The following is a 13720-nucleotide window of genomic DNA, read 5'->3' as shown; positions in this document are numbered from 1 at the left end:
ACAGAACAGAGCAGGCTGAGGCCATCACAGATTTCTAAGTGTGCAAACAACTGTTAATTTAGCTTTTAACAGGCATATGAAATAAACTGAAGGCTTTATTTTCTTTAGCTCTTCACAAAGAAGAAAAAAATCTTAACACATGGGGATAGCAAAAGAAAAAGCACCAGCTGTTCATTAAATGAATATTACGTATCCACATTGGGTATGGCATTTTATGCCAAATGTGTATGCAATAAAAATGAAAAAAGCAGAGAGTGGCATTTAAAAAGCTTTTAATTTTTCAGCAACTTTGAATCTCCTGCTGCCTTCGTAGAATATAAAAGAATATACGGGGGTTGAGAGCAAGGACCCCCAAATTGGGCTTGGAGGTGGGGGTGGGCACAGAGCCCCCCCAACAGCCCCATCCTGCATTTCCTCTCTATCCTCTGGAGGTGTTCTCTGCAAAGGCAAGCACACATGCATTGCTTCTCCCTCTTTACTCTGCCCACTGTTGCCCTTTCCTTATTTCTCTTGACCACTACTGGTAATAATCCCACGTGAGTACACACGAGGCTCTTAGCTTTGGCTCACGAGCTGCACAAGAGACCTTTGTCTGAATAGTTCAACGTGTGCATCTTCAGGTCCCATCAGAGGCGCATGCCAGTCTTTTGCTGTTCCAACAAGGCTATGTGGGTTGTCTTAGCTTTGATTTCTCCCCGAAAGGCAAGGCTGTTCATGGTTCCAGTCTCTCTACTTGACGCCACCCATCAATGGCTACCTCCTCCAAAGCCTGGTCCTTCCGCACTGCTGACCCCCCCCCCCCAGGCCACCCCCTTAATACCAGACAGCGTTGTGCCAAGACAGGACAGAGCTGCCCTCTCTGCTGCCATCAGATGACAGAATCTCTAGCTACACCCACCTCCTCCCACAGTTGAAAACCACCAATCTAAAATCATTTATTTTTAGAAGATTAAAAAAAAAAGTAAGAAGAAATAATAATGTTCTTCAAAATATAAAGGGAATAATTCCTTAAGTAGATCTTTCTGGGGCTCTCGCAGTATCTGCATTTCCTGTATGGGAAGGGATACGGGTCTGAGCTGTGAGGCTCTGCCCAGGGTGGGAGATTGTCAGCTGCTGTGTGACCTGGAAGCTATTTCCTAAGGGACAACGAGAGTGAAGTCTGTGACCCCTATCCCAGCTTATTCGAAAGTGGGGCACAAACCAGACACAGAGACGCAGAGAGCAGACTACCCACATGAACAATGGGAGAGAGAAAGAGGGAGACCGTTCTCAAGAATATCGTTTTTCTGAGAAATACCTCACAGTCCAACAGGGCAGGGATCCCCACGGGAGCAGATTAGGAACAGAATAGGGAGTGACAAAGTCCTGTGTGACTAGGATGAAAGCGCTATTCCAGGAACATACCCATCCTCTGTGGACAGTCCCCAGAGGTTCCGAGAACAGGGAGGAATTCAGTGAGGCTGGGGCTAGAGAGGAGGGGGAGTGCGCTCGGCAGGGCAGGCGTTGAAGACAGCTGGTGAATGCCCTTACCTACCAGGGTAGGGGTTAGATTTTGTCTTCTGGGAAATGGAGGACTTGTTAGCAGAGGAAATGCATGATTACATTTATTTTAGGGGGGTCATTAGTCCTCGTAATGGGAAATCTAGTCTGTCATGGACCACAAAGTCCTAGTTTGGGGACCTTAAAATCCCCCCATGTCTGCTTGGGCAGCATGACTGCTAGGTACTTTCTATTGTGAGTAATTTAAAGTCTGAATCAAACTGGCTTAATAAAGGGAAATTCTTGGCTCACACAACAGAAAAGCCCAGGGATAGATCAGGGGGCAGGTGGGGTGACCAGTGACCCAGTGTTTTCCAATCTCTCCCCTCGGCCTCCCAAAGTGTCTGCCTGATCCCAGTCTGATCTTCTCTAGCTTGGAAGACATCTATCAACAGTACCAGAGACACCTCCCTCCTAATTTACAGACAGACGGAAAAAAAAAAAACCATCTCTTTCCCCAACCCTCAAAGCTGCATTCCCACAGCCCCATTCAGATCATTCACCCTCCTGAACCCCTGCGGTCCCAGGGAAGGCATCGCACAGAATGGTTCAGGGAGAGATTCTTACTGCTTCCTGAACCAATCACTGTGTGATTCGTGCTCGCAACTAGAGCTGGGTACGAGCTCAAACAGCATGGTCACCAAGTCCCGGGGAGGGTGAAATGGACCTCAGTGAGGCGACCACATTTGCCAATTTTCTCCTCTAGTTATGTTTCCACTGAATATTGGAAATAGAGGGGATAGGCAGGGTCTACAGTCTTTTATCCCGCCTCAGTGGGCAACAGTCAAAAAGTTTGAGACAAACACAGAGTTTGATGCGGTATTTGCAGTGGGTTGGTGTCTTCCAAAAATTCACATCCACTCAGAACCTCAGCATGTGATCTAATTTTGGAAAAAGGTTTTTGCAGATACAATTAATTAAGATGAGGTCACAGTGGATTAGGATGGGCCCTACATCTAATATGACTGGTGTCCTTGTAAGAAGGGGAGAGGACTCCTGACACACAGAGAGAAATGGCCACGTGAAGCTGGAGCCAGGGATTGGAGTTAAGGAGCTACAAGCCACAGACACCAAGGGAAGCCTGGCACGACCAGGAGCTGGGTGAGGCAAGGAAGGATTCTCCTCGAGAGACCTCAGCAGAAGCAGCACGGCCACCAATGCTTTGGCCTCAGACTTCTTGCCTCCAGAACCGTGAGAGAACAAATATCTTTTGTCTTAAGCCACCAAATTTGTGGTGATTTGTTGTGGTAAACCTGGGAAATTAATACAGTATTTATCATGGGGATATTCTATCGATTAGGATTATGGTCAGCTGCAAGTACCAGAAACCCTTAAAAAAAACATGGCTTAAAACTATGGAGAGAGCCCAGATGTCCATCAATGGATGAATGGATAAAGATGTGGTGTATATATACAACGGAATATTACTCAGCCGTCAGAAAGGATGAAATCTTGCCATTTGCAATATGGATGGAACTAGAGGATATTATATTAAGCGAAATTAGTCAGAGAAAGCCAATTATCATATGATTTCACTCACAAGTGGAATTTAAGAAATAAAACAGATGAACACATGGGAAAGGAAGGAAAAATAAAATAAGATGAAAATAGAGAGAAGCAAGCCATAAGAGACTCTTAACTATAGAGAACAAACTGAGGGTCGCTGGAGGGTAGGTGGGTGGGGGGATGGGCTAGATGGGGGATGGGTATTAAGGAGGGCACTTGTGGTGAGTGCTGGGTGTTGTATGTAAGTGATGAATCACTCAATTCTACTCCGAAAACCAATACTACACTACACCTTAACTAACTTGAATTTAAATAAAAACTTGGTGGTGGGGATGTGGCTTAAACAAGGTTATTTTCACATGTAATAAGGAAGTTTAAAGTCGACAATCAGAGACAATCACAGTGTTTCTAGTTGCCTTTGCAGACCTAGGCTCCTTCTAGATTCCTGCTCCGTCATCTTGACCATGAGGCCCAACATGGCAGCAAGCAGGGGAGATACAGCTGTGCTTTCTCCTTAAAAAACATCGTCTTTTTATTTGGAAAGAGATGCCTTCAACAGGGCCTTCTGCCTATATCTCATTAACCTGTATCTACCTACGACACATTAACCAGTGGCAGATGGTCACTCTGGTTGCAAAAGGGTCTAGGAAATTGAATGTTTTAACAGATGAGGGTCAAGGACAGCACTAGCCACAGTACAAAGGCTCCCCTTGTGTGGTGAAATTTCGCTCAGATTGCAGCTGGAAACTGTGTTGGAAATTGAGTTAGTTCCGATCTTGTACAGCTAATGGGTCTTGTAGCTGAATGTGGTTCCAGAATCTCTTTGGCCAGTAGGAAGCTTACAGTTTAATCTGAGACCCACCTACCATTTTAAAGGAACAATTAATATTTGTTTCTGGGCTCATCTTACCTGCCGGCTTTTCATATTTCTCCTTTGGCCAGACCACATTCAAGTGTTTATTTTGATCTTTGATATTGTCATGTATTTTTATAAACTAACTCAAGTCCTTCATCACAGGATAGAAAGGACAGACTGAGAGTGTGAGAGAGAATGATAGCTAAGTTTAACAGGATTTTTGGGTGGGGGATAAAGAAGTCTCTTTTGGATGTATGAAGTTTTGAGATAACTATGGGATCTTGAATAAAAATAATACAAAGATTGGATGAAGATTTGAAAAAGGCAAATAAATATTAAGGTCATGGGAGTGGCTGAGACTATCAAGGGAAATGGTAGAATGAAAAGAGAAAAAAGATCAAAAAGAAAAGGAGGAGGAGGTGCTGTAAATAAGGAGCAAGGGATACTTAATTACTTGAAGCTTCTTTCTGGGTTCAGGAAGCACCCACTCACCCTGCCTGTGCTCCTAGAAGTTTTCTTTCCAAGTAGACAGTCTGGCACCACCTGTCTCATGTTTTTTAGAACTTTTTGCTCTTCTATCTTTCATCAGTTTCATTTAACTCCTTAAAATAGATCCAACTCCCCAGCTAAAGACAGAAAGGAAGAAATCATGATGAAATCAGTTAGCGTCACTATACATGTCCTTTATCAGTGACTATTTGAAATTTGGTCCAAACAAAAGTGTAAGACTGTGTCCATAAGACAACTCATTTCCATCTGCTACTGAAACAGCCCTCATAACACATCCTGAGGTTTGGACAAGAAGCCCAGTTTATGTTATTCCTTCGTGAATCCTGCAATCAAGCCTAGTTGGTTTCCAAAATGAAGACTATATCTGGCTGGGGCTGTCTTGTCCCTCCGCACTTCGTGTGTGCTCGTGTGTGTGCGTTCCCATTTTCATTGAGAACACGGGGCAGACAATATTGGTGCCTGCCCATATGCCCTCACTCCCACCAACTCAGCGCCATTACCTGGTATTAACTGCCCACACCTGTGGATGTTGGCAAGCCACAGGCCACAGTTTCTGAGCACCCCCCTAGCTTCCACCATGTGGAAACCATATTTGTTTTCTATGCCTGCCATAACAAATTACCACAAACTTAATGGCTTAAGACAACACAAATCTATTACCTTACAGCTCTGTATACATCATTAGCCCAACATAGGTCTCACCAGGTTAAAAAGCAAGGGGTTGGCGGTGCTACAATCCTTTCTATACACTTTAGGGGGTGATCTGTTACCTTGCTCGGTTGATAGGGATTGCATTGAATGTGTAGATCGCTTTGGGTAGTATAGACATTTTAACAATATTTGTTCTTCCAATCCATGAGCATGGAATGTCTTCCCATTTCTTCGTGTCATCTTCGATTTCTTTCATAAGCATTCTATACTTTTCAGAGTACAGATCTTTTTACCCCTTTGGTTACATCTTAGGGTGTTCGGTGCAATTGTAAGTGGGATCGATTCCTTGATTTCTCTTTCCACTGCTTCATTACTGGTGTATAGGTTTCTGGACATTGATTTTGTATCCTGCGACTTTACTGAATTCATGTATCAGTCTAGCAGTTTTTTCGGTGGAGTCTTTCGGGTTTCCTATATAGAGTACCACCTGTGAATAGTGAAAATTTGATTTTTTCCTTGCTGATTTGGATGCCTTTTATTTCTTTTTGTTGTCTGACTGCTGAGGCCCTGCTCATTTGGAATGTAGGTAAATTCAGTTCCTTGAGGTTACAGGACCAAGGTCACTGCTCTCTTGCTGTTTATCATTTGGGGGCCATTCCCTGCTTCCTATAGGTGCTCCCATTCCTTGGTTCCCAGTCTCCATCCTCAAAGCCAGCAATGGTGAGTCAAGATCCTCTCCCCCTTTGAATCTCGACTCCTTCCAACTCCTCAGCCTGACCCAGCTGGTAAGGATTCTCCACTTTCAAGGACTCATGTGATGAACGTTGCCCAGTGTCAGACTCCTCGTAAGTAGGAGCATCTGCATTTCAGCTACTGAGGCTGGGCCCTTAACCACTCCAAGATAATGTTTCTCTAACAAAACTCAGTTGGGGCGAAGAGAAAACAGTGCCATGTTAAGGCAATGGGAAAGTGAGGCAAAAAGGAAAATCAGTCTACTGATATTGCCTTTCCTTAAAATGGTGATATTTTGTTTATTATGGATATTTTCAATTAATTTTGATTTCTAAAAATATTTCATAGACATGTTATCTTGACCACCATGTTTTGAGCCCCCTCACTCTCCTCCCAGGGCCCAGAAAGAAAAGAGCACAGTGCCGGTTGCTCTCTAGGGAAACCTACGTATACAAACACCTTTCCCAGATCCAAATGTATAAGCTGTTTAAAATAACAAAATGATTCCTTATGAAAGAAAGTGAGGAAAGGGAACTGCAGCTGTTCATAATATTCTGAAACATGGCGAGCAATAACTCTTATCTTTGTCTTTTCCATCGATTCGAGGAGAGATGAGTGATGAAGATGAGGAAGACAGGACTCATTCTTTTCCTGAGGGCAAGTGTGCCTCTTTTTGCAGGAAATGTCACCAAACAGGTTCAGAACCTCATGGGGCCAGAAGGGGGAGCTCTTGGTTTTAGTTTCATTTCACCAGCACCACAGGCTTTGGAGTTCGTTTCTTTGTTTTGTAAACAGAGGAATAGCATTAAGGATTCTATAGGAAAGGCCAACTTCCTGTTTGAGCTGATTACACCATTGCTGCTGCAAGCATCTGTCTTTTGCATTGTTCTGTCCCTTCCCCAGGTGGTTTCACTCGGCTCCGACTCCAGCCGACTACATTTCTCAGGGGAGCGGATGGTCATTTTGGGAAAAGCTCACTATTTCCTGAGCCTTAAACTAATGCTTTAACCCTTTGGGGCCACTAGAGGGCCACGGACACCCACTACAACGAATTTCAGACTCCTGCAATGTAATAAATTGGTAATTATTTACTCTACAAAGACATTCTTTTAAGAGTTTCTTTAGGAGAATCTTCTAAAGATATTCATTTCTTTAGTATTCATTTGTATAGGATTTATTTAAATGTCAAGATTGCTTAGTAAGTCCAATGAAATTTAAAGTAAAAAGCTGTTTACCCAGCTTTCACATATGGAACAATCTTTAACTGTTTCAGCCTGTATTCTGTTCTGTAAGAGACTGTGAGTCCAGCAAACTGAGAAAGACTCAATCCTTGTCTCCAAGAATAGGCAAATTAGAAGCACAAATAGCTCGTGACAGTACCGGGTGGCCAGTATCACAGCAGACCTATGCACAGGGCAAGGGGCTGCTGGCAAGACTTTACTCAGCATTTCGGGGACAGAGGGGCTTCAGCTGAAGGCATGAAGCACAAGGGAATAGGACCGGGACATATAGCATTTAATATGACAAGTGAGGCAATCCATATACTCCCCGAGTGTTTATTGCTTGAGACTTAGAAGTCCAAAATCAGGGGCACCTGGGTGGCACAGCGGTTAAGTGTCTGCCTTAGGCTCAGGGCGGCTCAGGGTGGCTCAGGGCGTGATCCCGGCGTTCTGGGATCGAGCCCCACACCGGGCTCCTCCGCTATGAGCCTGCTTCTTCCTCTCCCATTCCCCGTTTGTGTTTCCTCTCTCGCTGGCTGTCTCTATCGCTGTCGAATAAATAAATAAAATTAAAAAAAAAAAAGAGAAGTCCAAAATCATTCCCACACTCTCCTGAAGAAAAGATGGTGCTCACTGCTGGATTCATCGGAGAAAACAAAGAAACAGGGGAATTCCCCCAAACCTGACTACCTTAGAAATCTAAAATTACCTACCAAACGCCACCGTGATGTTTTCCCCCCATAAACAACTAATTTTTTAAACCCTTTAAAAGATATTTTAAAAATGATTTTATTTACTTATTTGAGAGAGAGAGAAAGAAAGAGCACGAACGGAGGGAGGTGCAGAGGGAGAAGTAGACTCCCTGCTGAGCAGGGAGTCAATCCTGGGCCCCACCCCAGGGCCCTGAGATCATGACCTGAGCTGAGACAGATGCTTAACCAATTGAGCCATCCAGGTGCCCCTTTAAAAGATATTTTTAATTTTAAAAAGGGTTAAAAAAAAATCTATCTTATCCAAAAGCCATGCTGTGTAGCCTGGTCAGAGAACACGCCAGGCCTCCTGCTTGGAGGAGTCAGCGCAAGCCTGGTGTGGCCCTGGGGCTCTTCCTACTTGGTGAAGGGGGCTATGTCTTTTCTGTTTTGCACAACGGGGAGCTGAAGACGTCACCAAACAAGGGCAGTGTGAGCCTGGAAGCTCCTGCCAGTCCAAAGGTCTGAAGACTACCCTTTGTCCCACTAACCTGGGTCCTGGGCTCTGAGCCCGCTCTGATCAGAGGGCAAGCAGTTCAGGGACATCGGAGCCCCAAGGCCCTTGGGCCAGCCCCTTGGTCCCCAGGAGCTCCCAGAAGCTCCCCAGATTGTAAACCAGTGGCATAAATCAACTGGGCGTAGGCATCCACCTGAAAACAAATGTCTGACACCCAACTGACTCTCGAGGTCACCGGTCAGAGTGGGGGGCCGAGGAGGTGCGCCTGACGGGGTACACTGCGCAGCCCCAACTCCCTCCCCTGGGACAACACAGATCCCCAGCAGAGGGAGAGGAGAAATGCAGGTCCGGGAGGGTAAAGGCAGGCAGCATGCTCGGGAAAGGCTGACGAAGCCTAGTGGGGCTGGGAGTGTGCGGGGCCAGATGGGCACTTTGCAGTCAGTACCCTGAACCAGGCAAATCTGGGCTCAGCACTTAGGCGGGAGGGGCCCGTGGTCAAAGCACGAGATACCCATGGAACTGTACTTGGAAGAGGATGAGGAGGACGAGACAGGAGACAGCGGACGAGGGCCCACCCCCCGCCCCAAGGAAGGCGTGCTTGGAGGACATATCTGGCTCAGTGGGCCGCCTCCAGCCCTCGCGGTGAGGCCCAAACCCAGGGTCTCAGGGAGCCAGGCCTGGGGTGGCACATTCGCTCAGACAGATAAGCCGTGCAGCTTTGGTGCTCAGATAATGGCAGTGACACAGACACGCAGGGATGTGCCCCCACCCCCTCGGAACCCAGCCCAGCTGCGGAGCACAGGCCCTCAGAGAACAGGCCGCGCCCCCCCGTCCCTGATGGTGGAGGGGAGAGAGCTGCCCCAGCCGCGGTGGCAGGAAGGGGCACCTGAACAGGCGCTGGAGAGGCAGGTGGCCTTCTGCCCACAGACCCTGTCGAGAGGGGAGGGCGCTGGAAAGGTCAACAGCGGGCTCCCAGGCCATGCCCCAGACTGTCTCTGAGACCCTCCATGCCCACTGGGGCCTGCAGACAGAATTACAGGTGTTCTGATGGGAGCTGGAGTCCCCAAATGAATGGGGGGCAGGGGACAGGATGGGGGCCAGTAAGGCCACAGGGTAAAGGATGAGCAGATACCAAAAGTCCCTCAAAGGCGGTGCCCACGTGTGTTCAGTGTGTCCCTCTGACCCTCCACAGTCAGTGCAGGGCCTGGCGCAGAGGCGGGTCTGGGGCAGGAGGCTGGCTGGGACCCCGTTGCCGAGGTCCAGATGAAGTGGCAGGTGCTGAGCTAGGGCCGCAGACTGGAGATCCGCCACCGAAAGAAGACGTGTTCAGGGAGTAAAATCCATAGGCTGTGGCTTCAAATGACCAGGAGGGTTAAGGTGGAAGCAGATCTGGAAATGTCAGCAGGTTAGCAAACTGGTGTGACAAGGGGCCAGCTGTCACTGAAGAGCTGGATCTGGACGCGACTGGAGGCAGGGGGCTCAGGGACAAGCCAACATGACCTGTAAAAGGCTTGAAGATGATTCATGTCCAGCACACATGAGATGGGACGACCGCCACTGGACATGTCTAGATTAGGCGCTGCATCCCGGGGGAGCCGGCAGGAGGGCACTGGCTCTAGACGGAATTGGCTTCGAGTCCTGGTTCTGACGTCTTGCAAACTAAGACCTGAAAACTGACTTCACTGCTTACTCATTTGTACAATAGGTGATGGTAATTGTTAGGGGTTAGTTCTGTGGCCTCATTTGGGCATAGAGTCTTTGCAGATGTAATTAATGTGTAAAGTAAGATAGGCATGCTAGATTAGGTAGGACTCGTGTCCCTGTGAGGAGAGGACGCATAGAGAAGAAAAGGCAGAGGTTGGAGGGATGTGTCCACAAGCCAAGAAACACGCAGGGACTCCAGCAACACCAGGAGCTCAAGGAAACAAGGAAGGTTCCTACCCCCCTCCCCCAGAGCCTTCAGAAGGAGCCGGGCCCTGCTAACACCCTGGTTTGGGAATTGTGTCCTCTGGACCTGTGAGAGAATGAACCCCTGCTGTTTTAAACAGCTATCTGGGACATTTCGTAATGGTGGCCTTGAGAAACTCATACAGTAATAAATCCTGGTTCACGAGCTGGAGGTGGGGATTGAATGAGATTATGTAAGTAAGTGCTTATTAAGTGTTAGATATCGTCCGTCCCTTTCCTTCCTCTTCCCTGGGGAGTGAGAATGTAAGTGCATTCAGGAAAGAGTTTGAGAGCCCAGCCATGCTGTCATCTGAGAACCCAAAGGTGAGTGCTACTGGGTGTTGATCAACCTGATCTTAGATGCGCAGCCCAATTCCACAGGTTGCAGCCTCTGCCTTGCCTTACAGGGAAGCTTCTAGGTCTGAGCTGGGGACTGGATGCCTCCACTTGCCCAAGTCCTGACCAGCTTGACCCCAAAGTCTGGTGATGAGCAGAAGGTGGTGGCCAGCGGGGCGTCCCGACTGGGGATGGGAGGGACTTGCCGCCAGCCTCCTCCCAGACATCCGATGACTCACACAGGCCAGACGATCTCCACAAACCCCCTGAGTTCTGGTAACGTACATTCCATGATGTGGGATCCAGGAACCCCAAAAGACCAGCCCAAGATGGTGGCATCTTCAGGGATGTGCTGTTCCCACAAGAACATCTCAAAGTCACGTTTATATTGGACACCCAATTCTATTAAACCCTCTGTACTTGGGAGAGTTCCCACCTGCTGAAAAACATTTACTCTGTTTGTCGAAGGTTCCTTGAGGCCCCGGTCCACCAGAAACGAAGTCAAGGTCTGAACAGACTGCAGGAGAAGGCCTTTCCAGAGTCTCCGCGTCCCCTCCTGTGGGCATTACAAGATGAGTGACCTGCCCATGTCCCGCCAGCTAAGAGCCCAGCTCCAGCACAGCCCTGGACTGGGATGGGGATCTGGCCGGAGGGGAAATGAGGAGCCTCCCAAGCACAGAAGTCCATCCTCAGAGAGGGAAGAGCAGAGGCAGTGAGATCAGCTCAAAGGGGACAGGTCACCAGGGAGAGAAGCAGCGATTCTGAGCACGCCTCTGACCTCAGGTGGAGTCCCAGGGCCAGGAAACCTGTTAGGGCTTGGATTGTATGTCCCCCAAATATGGGGGGGACCCAGAATGTGACTGTATATAGAAATCGGGTTGTTGCAGACCTAATGAACGAAGACAAGGTCATACTGCGGTGGGGTGGGCCCAGAATTCCATAGGACTGTCCTTATCAAGAGGAGACATCTGGACACCAACACACGCACACACAGGGAGAACGCTGTGAACTTGAAGGCAGAGACCTGGTTGATGCCAGAGCCGAGGAACCAGAGACTGTCGGCAAAGCCCAGAGGCTGGAGAGAGCCCTGGGACAGTGTCCCCAATAGGCCTCGGAAGGAACCAGTCCTGCCGACACCTTCCTCTCACAGTTCTGGCCTCCCGGACTAGGAGAGAAGAGATTCCTGTGGTTGGAGCTGCCCAGTCTGAGGTTCTTAGTCCCAGCAGCCCCGGGAAGTAGATGCGGGGTCATCCCAATCAGGACAGCGCAAGAGCAGGAGCTCGGGCCAGGCGGGGCAGGGAAGACGGGAGAGCGGGGGGCGGGGGGGAGCACAGTGGCCAGTGGCTGGTGACTGGGACTTGGGGGAGGCCCTGACTTCTCCAGCAAGTCCTGGCAAGAGCCACACGGTTGTGGTCCCAGCAGCAAAGCCAAGCTTGGGGCTTTAGCAGCCGTGGAAGGAACCCACAGGGCAAATAGGGCCGAAAAAGCAAGAGCAGGCCACCAGGGCGCTGAGCCACGTGCGCCTGGCCACTGCGCGCTCCCCAAGCCCCCCTCAAGCGGCTGGCTGCGCTGCTCGTGGGCACAAAGCAACTCCCACGATGCCCCGCACCCCGAGTCAAGTCACGACAAAGGCTTTTCTCAGCACTCAGCACTGGGGAAAGCCAAAGGCGCAGGAGAGCCCCGCGCCGGAGCCATGTAACCTGTGCGCAGGACTGTGAGTCAGCAGACGGGTGCCCCTCTGTTCAAAAAGAGGGACTGAGAGTGTGGGAGGCAGAGCCCCAAGAAGAGCTGACCACCATGGCGGGGCCGGCTGGGCAAATGTGGGGTGCAGGGAGAGCCCCTCACTGCAAGCTTTGCTTCAAGACTCAGCGTGTAGCTTTCACTTGAAATCAATATTATTGCATGAATTTCAGTCATTCGATCACAGGATACTCAAGAGCCACCTACACTGACGCCCCAAGTTCTGAGAGAAAAGTCCCCAACTTATTTTAAAATACAAACATACCCAAATATAGACGGTACTAGTGAAAGCAAATGGATGTATCAGGAAATCATTGTAGTTTGTTATAACTCAACAATTAAATCACTTATAACGGTGAAAGGCTCCCAACTTTTTGCTGTCATGAACAAGAGTCATGAGAATTGGCGCACGATTCAGTCATTGAAATTCAGGCAACAGACACATTCCTGAACAGGATGCCTTTGCTTTATGGATTCCGTGCATTGTTGAGGGGAAAGAGTTCTTATATCGAGTTTTTATTAAAAAATAAAGTATACACCCAAATAAGCTGGAGTTTATGTCCCTCTAAGCTTTGAAAAACTGATGTGTGTGTGTGTGTGTGTGTGTGTGTGTGTATATATATATATATATATATATATATATATATATATATGAGTTTTTTTTTAAGTAGGCTCTATACCCAATGTGGGGCTTGAACTCACAACTCTGAGATCAAGAGTTGCATGCTTTTCTGACTGAGTCAGCCAGGAGCCCCTCTAAGCTTTGCAATGGTTTAATCACATATCAGTCTGAGAAGAATGTTAGCATGAATCTACATACCAGTAAAAAGATCAAATACATTCCGAGAATATTTCTAAAACTGAACTATTCAAGAAAGAGAAGTTTAAACTCCTTATGTATCTTCAGAAAACAGTGTGTCTTAAAATGTAATTAAATAGTTGACGAATATAAAAATAAATGTTTTTGCCAATGGCGGGATTTCCTTCTTTTTCATGGCTGAATAATCCTCCACTATATATATATCTCTCTCACATTTTCCTTATCCACTCATCCGTGGATGGACATTAGGCTGTTTCCATGTCTTGGCTACTGTGAATAATGCTGCATGAATATGGGGGTACAGATGACCCTTCCATATCCTGATTTCATTTCCTTTGAGTATATACCAGAAGTGGGATTGCTGGGTCATATCGTATTTCTAATTTTTAATGTTTTGAGTAAACTCCATACTGTTTTCCACAGTGGCTGCACCCATTTACATTCCCACCACTAGTGCAGAAGACTTCTCTTTTCTCCACATCCTCACCAACACTTGTTGTTTCTTGTGTTTTTGAGTTTGGCCACTGTGACAGGTGTGAGGTGACAACTCACAGAGGTTCTGATTTGCACTTTCCTGCTGCTGAGTGATGTTGAGCACCTTTTCATGTATTGTGTTAGCAATAACGTGGATGGACATTGAAATTATTTCATAGGGTG

At 47.7% G+C, this 13720-nt stretch overlaps 1 long non-coding RNA gene across 1 annotated transcript; it reads left to right on the top strand.

Annotated features, from left to right (window-relative positions):
- The first annotated feature begins 10396 nt into the window (after positions 1-10396).
- On the top strand, positions 10397-12787 carry LOC123000911 (uncharacterized). Its single transcript, XR_006409283.3, has 3 exons — positions 10397-10491; positions 10575-10779; positions 10972-12787. It is a non-coding gene; the product is annotated as an uncharacterized LOC123000911 (long non-coding RNA).
- Positions 12788-13720: the final 933 nt, after the last annotated feature.

Source organism: Ursus arctos, unplaced genomic scaffold, assembly GCF_023065955.2.
Source record: "Ursus arctos isolate Adak ecotype North America unplaced genomic scaffold, UrsArc2.0 scaffold_17, whole genome shotgun sequence".
Lineage (NCBI taxonomy): Eukaryota > Metazoa > Chordata > Mammalia > Carnivora > Ursidae > Ursus > Ursus arctos.
Note: the sequence above shows the minus strand (reverse complement) of the source record. Positions and strands in the feature narration are given on the sequence as shown.